Below are 12034 nucleotides of genomic sequence, written 5' to 3' on the forward strand. Positions count from 1 at the left end.
TGCACACTGTAAAAATCGTTTCAGTTTTGCTGATACTTCTTTGAATCCTTTGATTAAAGTGATATCTTACAAGCTCCTGCACTTTCAAGTTTTTTCTTTTTCCTGTTTGTGGTAAGTGTTTTCTGTAAAGGCCTTTTGAAACTCTCTAACTCAAACTTACATCATAATCTTTTATTAACTTTTGTCTGTATTGACTCATGGTTTATTATATTACTTAATAGCTTCTAATCTGTTGTTGTTTTAAGTAGGCTCTCACTATGTAGCCCAGGTTAGCCTCAAACTTGGAATCCTCCCTCAGCCTTCTGATGGGCATGGACATGCCTGACTCTAATCTATAGATATTAAATTTAATGCTCAAATTGTCCAAGACTTTGGCCCTTGGAAACTCCTGCAGGCTGAGTTTTGGGGGTTTGCTTGGTTGATTGGTTGGTTGATTGACTTTACATAGCCCCTGTTCTTGGGGCACTTTTTTGATATTCTAAGCTTACCTTACGCTTTTCATGCCCCAACGCTGGAATCAGTTGTTTCTCTAAGAGCCCTGTCTGCTGTTTTTTTGGAGGATCACATGATAACCCCAAAAGTAGCACGCTCATTTGTCACTAAGATGGTGCTGCTTGCTCCTGCAGCCTCTCAGTGGTTGGAGTCAAGGAATATCAAGATAGAATACAAGATACTACAAGATACATACATGTAATATATCAATGTCACTTTATATATATATATGATGCTAAAGATGGATTCCCACAAATATCTTCTAATCTAGCATTTCAGGGACTATTGTAGTTGCTTTCTTTCCCATCTAACAGTGAGGCCTGGCTCCAACTTTTTAATAGAATTACGTGTATAATTAACTCCTTCTTAAGCAATGGATTACTCATCGTCACCATTGCTCCCCTCCCAGAACTGATGACCTCCTCACCCCGCTCAGCCTTTGACTCCCAGTCCTGCCTGTCTCTCCTGTGAATGCCCTCCTCAGTCTATTTAACTTGTCTGTCTGTCTGTCTGTCTGTTCTGCAACAAGGTCTCACTATGTAGCACAGACTAGTCTCAAAATCATTGCTGAGATTCCAAGCATCTGGCCTTGCCTGGGTTTTGAGCCTCATACACAGCAACTTTTCTCTGTGGATACCTAGTAGGCTCTGTCAGGTTCTCTTCGTCATATAGCAAGCATATGGCTATCATATAGCAAGGGGAGATCTTTTGTAAATTCTGTTAACTTTCCCACAATGGGCTCCAAAACTCTACTCTGAGCTTCTGTGACAGTCCCCATGGTAGGCCCAAATACTTGATGGCTTCTAGATCAGATCCCAGAGGAGAGAGTAAGGGAACAGAAGAAAGATAAAGAGAAGTATAAACTTCATGCATTCATACATTCATGCATGCATACATACATACATACATATCATATATATAATTTAAGCAAATTTGTGTGTGTGTGTGTGTGCTGTGAAGTTGTCTGAGACCTCCTGGAGAATAGAGAAAGGAAGAAAAGAGAACTGAGTCCAGAGCCTCAGGACACTGGAAGTTTTAACATTTCTCAGAGTATAAGGAGGAACCAACAAAGTTAAACTGAAGAGGCCAAAAACATAGGGGGAAAACCAAAAGAAGTTTCTTGGAAGCCAATGTGTTCCAAGAAGATCATTTGCCTTAGCTCCTCTGTGATGTCAGGTGAGATAAAGGTGGGGATCAGCACTGGGTTTAGTAATATGCAGGTTAACGGCATGCTTGCTGTCTCACTAGGGAGCAATGGATTCCAGCAGCCTTACTGGAGTAGTCGGAGTAAGGTGGTCCTGGAAAGGCTGGCGTGGGGATGCGAAGCCCAGAGAATTCTCGTGACTTTGCCTATTAAAAGGGGTGAAGAAATGAAGCAGTAGCTAGAGGATGTGTCTAAAAGACTGCTTCATTAAATAAGAGATGTTAATTGTATTTATCTATTAATCACCCCACCAAAAAATAAAAAAAAGGCAGTGAATCGAACAAGGAAAGATACAGGATAATTATAAGGACAAAAAATAACTAAGGCCCAAAGCACAGGAAGACAGTTATGTCTATGTCTCATACAAAACAGGAACAGTTCAGCTTTCATAACCTAAGGGCAGATAAGACGTAAGTAGGTGGGGCAGAAGTGGTGAGAGGACAGAATTTCTCTCTTCTTTCTCATTGAAATAAGAAGCAAAAGCTTCAGCGGAGAGGCGTGAAGGTTAGCAGTGTCATCTAGGGGAGTAGGAGAAGCAAATGGCCTGAGGACACACAAAGAAAGACTGGGCCACACTCAGTAGCCTTGAGGCTTGAAGTCATAATTTAAAATTTAGTTCCATCAGCATGATAGTTTGTTTTCTCCAGTTTAGGCATTGAACAAGAGAGGAAGCTGTGTTTCACCAGCTGGGGATTTTGCCAGGGCAGTACCAAGAGAGAAAAAAGCTAGTATATTGAGGGTCAGTCTCTCTTAGGGTTTTATAGCTATGAAAAGACACCATGACTGACCAAGGCAACTCTTATAAAGGCAAACATTTAGTTGGGACTGGCTTACAGTTTCAGAGGTTTAGTCCATTATCATCATAGCAGGAAGTGTGGCAGCATGCAGGCAGACATGGTGCTGGAGAAGGAGCTGAAAGTTCTGCATCTTGATTCAAAGACAACCAGGGGAGACTGGTATCCTCAGTCAGCTAGGAGGAAGCTCTACCCCTCCCCCTTCCTGCAATGGGCAGAGCCTGAGCATAGGAGGAGACCACCAAAGCCCACCCCACAGTCACACATGTCCCCTAACAAGGCCACGCCTCCTAACAGTACCACTGTCTATGGGCCAAACATATTCAAACCACCACAGGGTCTGACTGCTCATAACACAAGCCATCCCATGAAAGAGTTTGTAAGTGTTAGTTATAAACAGTTTGATGGGTTTAAACAAAAATGTAGCCAGGTATGGTGGCACACACCTTTAATCTCAGCACTTAGATGGCAGAGGAAGAGAAATGAGTCAGCCTGGGTGACATAGGTAGTTCAGGCTTGCTAGGAATGCATAGTAAGACCCTGTCTCAAAAAGTAATTTAGAGTAATTTTAGATTAATCGTTATGATATGTGTATATTTAAAAGGATAAAATGTGTATATTTAAAAGGATGTGTATACATAAAAGGATAAAACTACATAAATACTTCTTAACTACAATTTTCACTCAGAATGGACACAATAATATTCATGTTAAACAAATACTAGCTGTTTGGAAGTCAATATTATCATCGTGATCATCATCATCAATATTATTTTTTAAAACCTTTTATTGGTTCTTTGTGAATTTTACATCCTGTTCCCCAATTTCACTCATCTCCTCCTCCCCTTGTACCTACCCTCCACCCTTGCATCATCCCTCCATCCAAAAGAAAAAAAAATCTAATAGTGGAAACTGAGCAAGTCACAGTGTTTCCCACAGTATACCCTTTGGACCACATATCTTTGCTTGCAAATGTTCATTGCAATGAGTCATTGGTCTTGTTGAAGGCCTCTGGCTCCTGCTACACCATCAATACTGGATCATCACCAGGACTTCTCTTAGATATCCTGTGTGTCATGGAGATCCTGCTGCTTTGGATCTGCAGGACTGGCCCATTCACATGCTCCCACAGTTCAGAGATAGCATAGATGTTGGAATGGGCCAACCCAAAACCCTGGTTATGGGCCTAGGTGGTAGCTGAGCTAGTCGACCTAGCAGCTCTCTGGAACCCACACCATCAGGGCAAGCTCTCCAGCGCTTCCCTGGCTAGCTCACCCAATGCTTCAGTCAGCAAAGGGCAGAGCTAGCTCTCCTGCCCTAAGGGCAGGTTCACCTGCACCCATGCTAGCAGGCACAGCTCTATCATGCTGCCCAAGAGAGTGGTAAAGCCTACTCTCTGGAGTGTTATAGCCAGTGAGGGACAAGACCAGCTCTGCCATAGATAGTGAGAGGCTGGGGGAGAGCATCTCTTCCTCACACTTGATACCACATGGCAGATGAGTGGCAGGGCCAGCTCTTTCGTGCTCATACCCTTGGGACAGTTTACCTGCAACTCCCACAACCAGAGCCAGCTCTACTGTGCTTCTTGGTTGAGATGCTCGGCCCACTCTCCTGAGTACTGCAGGGACAGCTCTACCGCTCTTACACCTTTCGAACCAGCTTTCTCATGAGAGATGAGGGCCAGCTCTGCACACACACCAACATGACCCCAGGCAGCAGCCCAGAATGGAAACATCTGCCTGGCCTTTGCTGCAGGATCACAGACACAGATGTGGTCCTTGGTATCAACATGGACAAAGACCTCACCATGGCTGTCTTAGTCAGGGTTTCTATTCTTGCACATACATCATGACCAAGAAGCAAGTTGAGGAGGAAAGGGTTTATTCAGCTTATACTTTCCACATTGCTGTTCATCACCAAAGGAAGTCAGGACTGGAACTCAAGCAGGTCAGGGAGCAGGAGCTGATGTAGACGCCCTGGGGAGATGTTACTTACTGGCTTGATTCCCCTGGCTTGCTCAGCTTGCTTTCTTATAGAACCCAAGCCTACCAGCCCAGGGATGGCACCACCCATAATGGGCCCTCCTACCCTTGATCACTAATTGAGAAAATGCCTTACAGCTGGATCTCATGGAGGCATTTCCTCAACGGAAGCTCCTCTCTCTGTGATAGCTCCATCCTGTGTCAAGTTGACACACAAACCCAGCCAGTTCAATGGCCTTAGGTAGTTTTTCCAGCTACTCCTATCAGGCTGTTCCTCATTACTCTTGAGTCTCCAGTTCTGCCTGTCTTCGTTGTGCATTCATCCTCTGCTTCTCTTTCTCATCCATCTCTCCAACACTTGCTTGCTCATCTTAGGGGTGCCCTGGGCCTCTGGATATCTCGGGTCATCTCAGGAGTGCTATGCCCCACTGTGGCACTGGGCAAGAGTCACCTTGGGCATGGTCTGTCATCCCTTGCCACATGGTGTCATGCTGGGGATCATGTTGGGTGTGGTCTGCCTGCCTGGGCTATCTCAGCGATCTCAGGGGTACTTTGCCCGCCTGGGCTTCATGACCATCAATATTATTATTAAGATACTATTGTTGACTCTGATAAATGCTGTTCTTACTGCAAACTGAATGCAGATCAGAATTTCTGGACTGAAATTTTCCCCTTTGCATCTGGGGTCCTGTCTTGGTTTGGGTTTCCATTGCTGTGAAGAGACACCATGACCAAGACATCTCTTATAAGGACAACATTTAATTGGGGCTGGCTTACACTTTCAGAGGTTTAGTCCATTATCATCATGGCAGGAAGCATGGTGGCGTCCAGGCAGACACGGTGCTGGAGAAGAAGCTCAGGGTTCTACATCTTGATCCAAAGGCAGCTAGAAGACTGTCTTCCAAGCAGCTAGGAGGAGGATCTCAAAACCCACCCTCTACAGTGACACACTTCCTCCAACAAGCCCACACCTACTCTACCATACCTCCTAATAGTGACACTCCTTGCATTGTCAAACTACCACTGGTCCATTAACATAAATTTTCACTCACTCTCTGTTCCGTTCTGAGACATCATTAGTTCACCAATTTTATGACCTTGCTGTCATGCAGCGTAACTAAGTAAATAGGGGAATGAATAAACACTGACTGTGAGAGTAGCTACAGGCAGATCCCAGATGGCTCTGCTTTTGACACCCAGGTGTTCCTAGGGCCTCAGTCTATTCTCTAGGCTGACCATGGCTTTTAGATACTCATTACACAAGCAAATGCTATGTGTTGTCTCAGTGGACAGACATGAGCATTGGTATGCTAAACTTTTGGTCCTCATAAGTTTCCTGAACAGTCGGCTGAATGAGGCATGCATTCAAAGAGCTCTATAATGAAGTATACCTGAGAATTATCACTAATACAAATAAATGCTACAGTTACACAAAATGGAATTCTGTTATACATAGAAGGTATTCATGTTTAAAATAGCAGACTTTGGAAAGATAAAGATTAGAAAAAGATATACCTGACAGAAGAAACAAGAGCAAAAATGGTGGAGGCAAAAGGGGGAGTGGGTGACAAGAATAAAACGTTTAAAAATCATTTAGTGGCAATAGCACAAAAAAAAAAAACATTCACTGAGCAGCAGCCCGAGTCTTTATGTTATGTGCGTGCACAAGCATACAGTTGTACATGGAACTTTAGTGTCCTTCAGATCCTAAAAAATTTTCAGAATCTCTCTGATCTGTTTCAAAATACCTAAATGGGAGAGTTTGGTCCATTTTTGGCTATACTACTAACACTCAGTCAAAATGACTGTTTCTAGGGTGTATGACCTACTGTAATAAGTGTTCCTGTGGAAATCAGGCTCAATGTGTTGGAAAAGCTGAAAGTGTCATGTAGTTCATTAAGAAGCTAAAGAGGGGGCTTATAAGAGTATAAAAAAGATTCGAGTTGTAATAAGCGCTTGAGTCTCTGCTTTTCCTGTGTGACTTTCTTTGGAGATGCTTCTGTACTCTTTGTACATGCTTTTGCCTCATCTGGAAAGTGCAGGCAGTGGTACTCAGGAGGCAGAGGCAGGCAGATCTTAGAGTTCAAGGCCAGCCAGGTCCAGGATAGCCAGGGCTACACCGAGAAACCCTGTCTTGAAAAACCAAAATATATAGATAAATATAGATACAGGTATAGGTAAAGGTATACATATATATGTATACATATACACTTGAAAATTGAAACTTAAAAATTATAGAAGTCTTATGAAATGGGGAGTAAATGGTATACATCTGGCAAACCAAGTTCAAGTTTTGTTGGGATTTTTTTTTGTTTTTTTTTTTCTGTGTTTTATAAATCAGATTTTTTATTAAAATCTTGTGACTTTACTGATTTATTCTTCCTATAGGTATTCTTTTATACTTTTATACATAGCATACTAGGCAGATACTGAGTGTAAACCATTGGCAACAACTGAATTCTAGGCCCAGGTTTAATGTTGTCTAAATACATGACTTATACATAAGACGATGTTTCATAATTTCTTTAGGGATAATGATACAATCTGTATTTTTCTTTGAGAATTTTAATTTAAAGCTTTATGTTTGGGACTATCATGCATGAGTACTGCATTTACATGATTTTGTACCTTCAGCCTTCCCCTCAGCTCCTCCCTTTCAAATTCATGACCAACTCCTTATTTTATAGCATGTAAATAGTGTCAATGTATATAAATGGATTTATGCAAAACCTACTGTCGGGTACATATATTTGTATTGTATATATAACATATTTGTTGTGGATTCACATAAAAATATTCATTGCATGTATGCCTTTTTTATGCTTTTAGGTAAACGTAGAGGGGTTTTGGTTAGTTGGTTGATTTTGTTTTGGATTATTTGTTTTTGGTTTGGTTTGGGTTGGGTTGGGTTGGGTTGGGTTGGGTTGGTTTGGTTTGGTTTGGGTTGGGTTGGGTTGGGTTGGGTTGGGTTGGGTTGGGTTGAGTTGGGTTAGGTTGGGTTGTTCAAAACAGGGTTTCCCTACATAGCTCTGACTGCCCTGGAACTTGCTCTGTTGATCATACTGGTCTCACACCTGCCTCCCGAGTGCTGTCCAGCTTGCGTATTTGTTTTTCAGTAGTACAGAGCATGGTGTGTTATAACAAAGAGCATGGATTCAAATAGAAATGGCTATAAAAATAGTCATTTGAGAAGATGTGGTATAAACTCACAGCAAGGATGAGACGCTGTGGAAGTCGCAGGGCAGCAGTAACAGCAGTGATAGAATTAGCATGGGACAGTTACTAAAATTAGGATACTAAGAAAGTGGATATAAAAGTAATTTTGAAGTGTTCTTAAATAAACACATTCAATCTTGCTTAGGCTAATGTCTCAGAGTTTGGGTAAATGCCTGCAAATGAGGTATGCTACACTCATTAACAAATAATCTTCCAGAAAGAAAAGTATGCTCTTACATATGAAACGCCTATGAAGGAAAGATTTTAAATGTTAAAAGATTACTTTTAACCATAACTAGCCTCTAGAGTGAGTTTCGTGCAAGCTGCACAGTAGATGGGAATGCAGTGGTATTTTTATTTTATCTATTTGATGTGTGCATACACACATATCATGGTGTGAGTATGGAGGTCAAAGAACACCTTTTGGTAGCTGGTTTTCCCCTTCCACCATGTGCATTTGGGGATCTAACTGGGTCATCAGGCTTGGCTGCAAGCATCTTTACTTGCTGAGCCATCTTCCTGGGCCACAGTGACATTTCTGACAGCACCAGATGACTATCTCACCCAACATTATATTCTCCATCAGTCATGCTATGATAGCAAATGTGCACTGTTTCCACCTTAATAGACATCGAAGGTCCGTGTTTCATGAATATAACTTTAGAATAATTCAACAAAGAAAAATGTGTTATATAATACCCAGGCATATTAAGATATTAGTCAGGCCCCAAGAGCTGGCTCAGTGGTTAGCAGAGCAGACTGATCTGACAGAGAACTGGGATGGGATCTCATCTCCCACACTGAAAGGCTCATGACTACCTGTAGCTGCAACACCAGAGGATCCGGCACCTTCTGGGTCACATGGGCACCTGTGCTTACATGTGCATACACCACCCACAGACACACTCACAACATTAAAAAGGAAAATCTCTTTTAAAAAAAAAACTAAGAACATAGTTTGGTCTGGAGAAATAGCTCAGTGGTTAAGAATACTGTCTGCTACTCCAAACAACCCGGGTTTGATTCCCAGCACCCACGTGGCAGCTTACAACTGTCTGTAACTCCAGTTCTAAGGAATCTGACACCCTCATACAAATGCATATAAAATAAAAGTAAATAAATTATTTTTTAAAAAGAACAGGCTAATGGAAAAGAAACTTTTTTAAAAGCAATTGTGTATATAACTTTATTTGTGTGTCTGTGTGTATATCTTTGTGTGTATGTGTGTTGCCAGAGGGGTGGTAGGAATCCAATTCGGTTCCTCTGGAAGAGCAGCAGCAGCCAATACTCTTAACCACTGAGCCATTTCTCCCTGACTCCAGTACTATAATGTTTTAATTTCATTGTGTACCAGGGATTTGTTATATAAGAAAGTCTAAAAATATTTCTTTTCCTTATAACTGGTAACACTTTGGAAGCTGATGTTTGTTCATAGAAGTTTCATGTGTGTATATGTGCTTAAATGCATTGATTGTCTCTCAGATTCTTAGAATGCCAAAGTTTTACACACACACACACACAAACACATACACACAAACAAACACAAACACACACACACACACACACACACACACACACACACACACGACTATTAAGCTTCTAAACTGTGCATCTGAACTGAATGATGGAAAGACCACCCCTGGAACTCCATAACTTCCTGGTAGTATCCTAGACTGAGACATGAAAGATGGGAACTGTGCTGTTGAGACTATTCAGATCCACAGATTACTAAAAGGGAGAAGGACCTATTCAATTAACAGCAGAAAAAAACTAGTCTTCTACCTAGGCTGAGAACGCCTTCCTGAACCATATGCAGAGCAGAGGTGGATAAACCCAGAACACGTGCAGTATAGTCCCCTTTCATCTTTTACTTTCCCCAAACACACTATGGAATTCAATCACACTAGGTAAGAGCAGCATTTAAGAGAGGAAGGCTGTGGAGAGCGGCTTCCCAGGGAGGAAGACATCTGAGACTGCATTTTAGAAAAAAACTTCAAGAGTCTAACAAGCCAGATGGAAATCTTAATAAGCAGAGTTTGGGGAACTGAAGAATAGGTAAATGAATATATTTCCCCCAAATAAATATAGAGCATATGGCCTGGCATTGGGTTTGGCAACTGGACAGACTACCTGAAATTTGGACTCTTTAAGCAAAGCAGAGAGAACATATGGTCAGTGGAGGCACAGGGAATATCTGGGTGAAAGGTTCTAAGATGAAACAGGAAAGAGCCCAGAAAAGGTGACTGAGTCACAGAAACACTGCAGGTACAGGAATGTCTAACGTCCTTAGGGATGTCCTAAAAATAAAGGGAGATAGGAGCCGGCAAAACCCCTAAGAGTTTCTTCTCTGGCGTGACTGATATCAACAGTCTCCAGCAACACCCAGTGAGTAGGCTGCCGGAGTGGGTGATGATGGACATGCAGTAATATCAGACTTTAAGGTCAGCAATAAAACAGCAAGACCTAGGCAGCTGTGGTAGCATGCCCCTGTAATCCTAGCTCTCCGGAGGGAGAAGCAGGAAGGCTGGGGCAAGTTGGAGCCCAGAGTGGTCTACACAGTAAGCTCTAGTCCAGGTAGGACACATAGGGAAGCCTTTTCTAGTAAGAAAACATCAAAACAAACTAACAAACAACAAACAGCAAAGTGCTTAGAAGATAGGCAGTAAGCACCCATGCAATAATGCTGATTCTACTTCCTCTAAATTCCTACTTTGTGACAAATGGCAGTGTCATAACCATAACTATTTTACTCCATGTGCTATATGTTCTTTAAATAGAAACTATCCTGCAATACAACTTCTAACAGGCAATATCTTCAACCTAAGGGGGAAGCTGGTAAGATAGATTATGTTTTGGTACTGCTTGCCTAATTTTTTTTCCTATATAGGTTTAAATTTCCAGGTTTCCATATTTAAAATAAATAACTCAATCTGAGTAAAGTATTTCTTGGCAAAAGAAAGAAAAAACAAAACTACATTCTAAAAAACATCAAATTTTCTGGAGAGAGGAATAAGAGACCAATTATCACCTAGAAAGCTACTGGAGAAAGTAAGTAATTTGTAAAAATCCAAAAGCTCAATGAGGACAGCAAGCCAAATGATGACAATTCTGGGAGAGGCGGGAGGTGATAATTGCTTTCAGAATTTGAGTTTGCTTCTTTGCATTTCAGCATGCAAGTGTTTAAAGTCACATCCACAGGGAAGAAAACTGAACGCCTTTAGGAGTAAGAAACTCACAAAAGAAGAACCCAAAGCCGAAGACAAATTTAAAATGTGTAACCTCAGTAGCCAATAAAAGTGATATCCTGTTTCCTGCCAACAAAAATTGACAAGGACTTGATGAGAGAAGAAGTAGGTGGTCTCATAGGTAACATTCGGAAAACAAGATGGAAGAAATATCAGAAAGGCTTAAAAATAAATGTACCTTCTGTTTCAAAAACACCATCTCTAATATTTACTTTTGAGAATTAATCAGAAGCATTCAGTGATTAAATATTCAGTTTTAAACAGTATTGTCTATTGTGCTGACTAGTCTTATGTCAACTTGATAAACCAACAAGTTATCTTGGAAGGAGGGAACCTCAACTGAGAAAATGCCTCCATAAGATCTGGCTGTAAGGCTTTTCTTAATTAGTGATTGATGGGAGAGCCCAGTCTATCTCTGGGATAGTGGCCTGGCATTCTATAAGAAGGCAGGCTGATGTACTGGGACCTGAGGCTATAATGATGTTTGTGGTCCAAGTTGCCTCTGAGGGCCTTGTCTGGGTCTGCGGTGCTACTGCAGCTGGGGACTGTGTTTCGTTGTATGCATCGTTGCTAGAAACCATGTAGAAACCCATGATCCAGGCTTTCGCTGACTGTGAAGAACGAGGAAGCTACTTCTGCAGAGATATTGATGATGACAGTCATATAGTTGAGAAAGTGGGATATGGAAGGCTTCTGTGACAACCCCAACACCCCACCTCAAGAAGTAGCAACCTAAACAGGAAGCCTGGAAGAGACCTCTTAAAAAGTGTGATAAGGATGCTGAAGTTAGTTCTCCACAACGGATGCTTCTGACAGGGGTGTGGGAGGGGAAAGACTCAGTTCTATTTAAGAAGCAAGCCGATCACAGTTTGCCCATGCTCCAGTGAGTAGAGAGAGAACGCAAACTGGACTTGATTTTTTTTTTATGTTTTTATTTTAATTTTAGTGAGGAGGGAAGAAGAAAATGGAAGGACTGTGAAATAAATGTGATCAGGTGCATGATGTGAAATTCCCAGAGAATCAATAAAAATATTATGTTGGAAAATGAAAAGAAGAAAACAGACTGAGCAAGCCAAGGGAAGCAAGCTAGTAAGCAGCCTC

Source organism: Apodemus sylvaticus, chromosome 12 (assembly GCF_947179515.1).
Source record: "Apodemus sylvaticus chromosome 12, mApoSyl1.1, whole genome shotgun sequence".
Lineage (NCBI taxonomy): Eukaryota > Metazoa > Chordata > Mammalia > Rodentia > Muridae > Apodemus > Apodemus sylvaticus.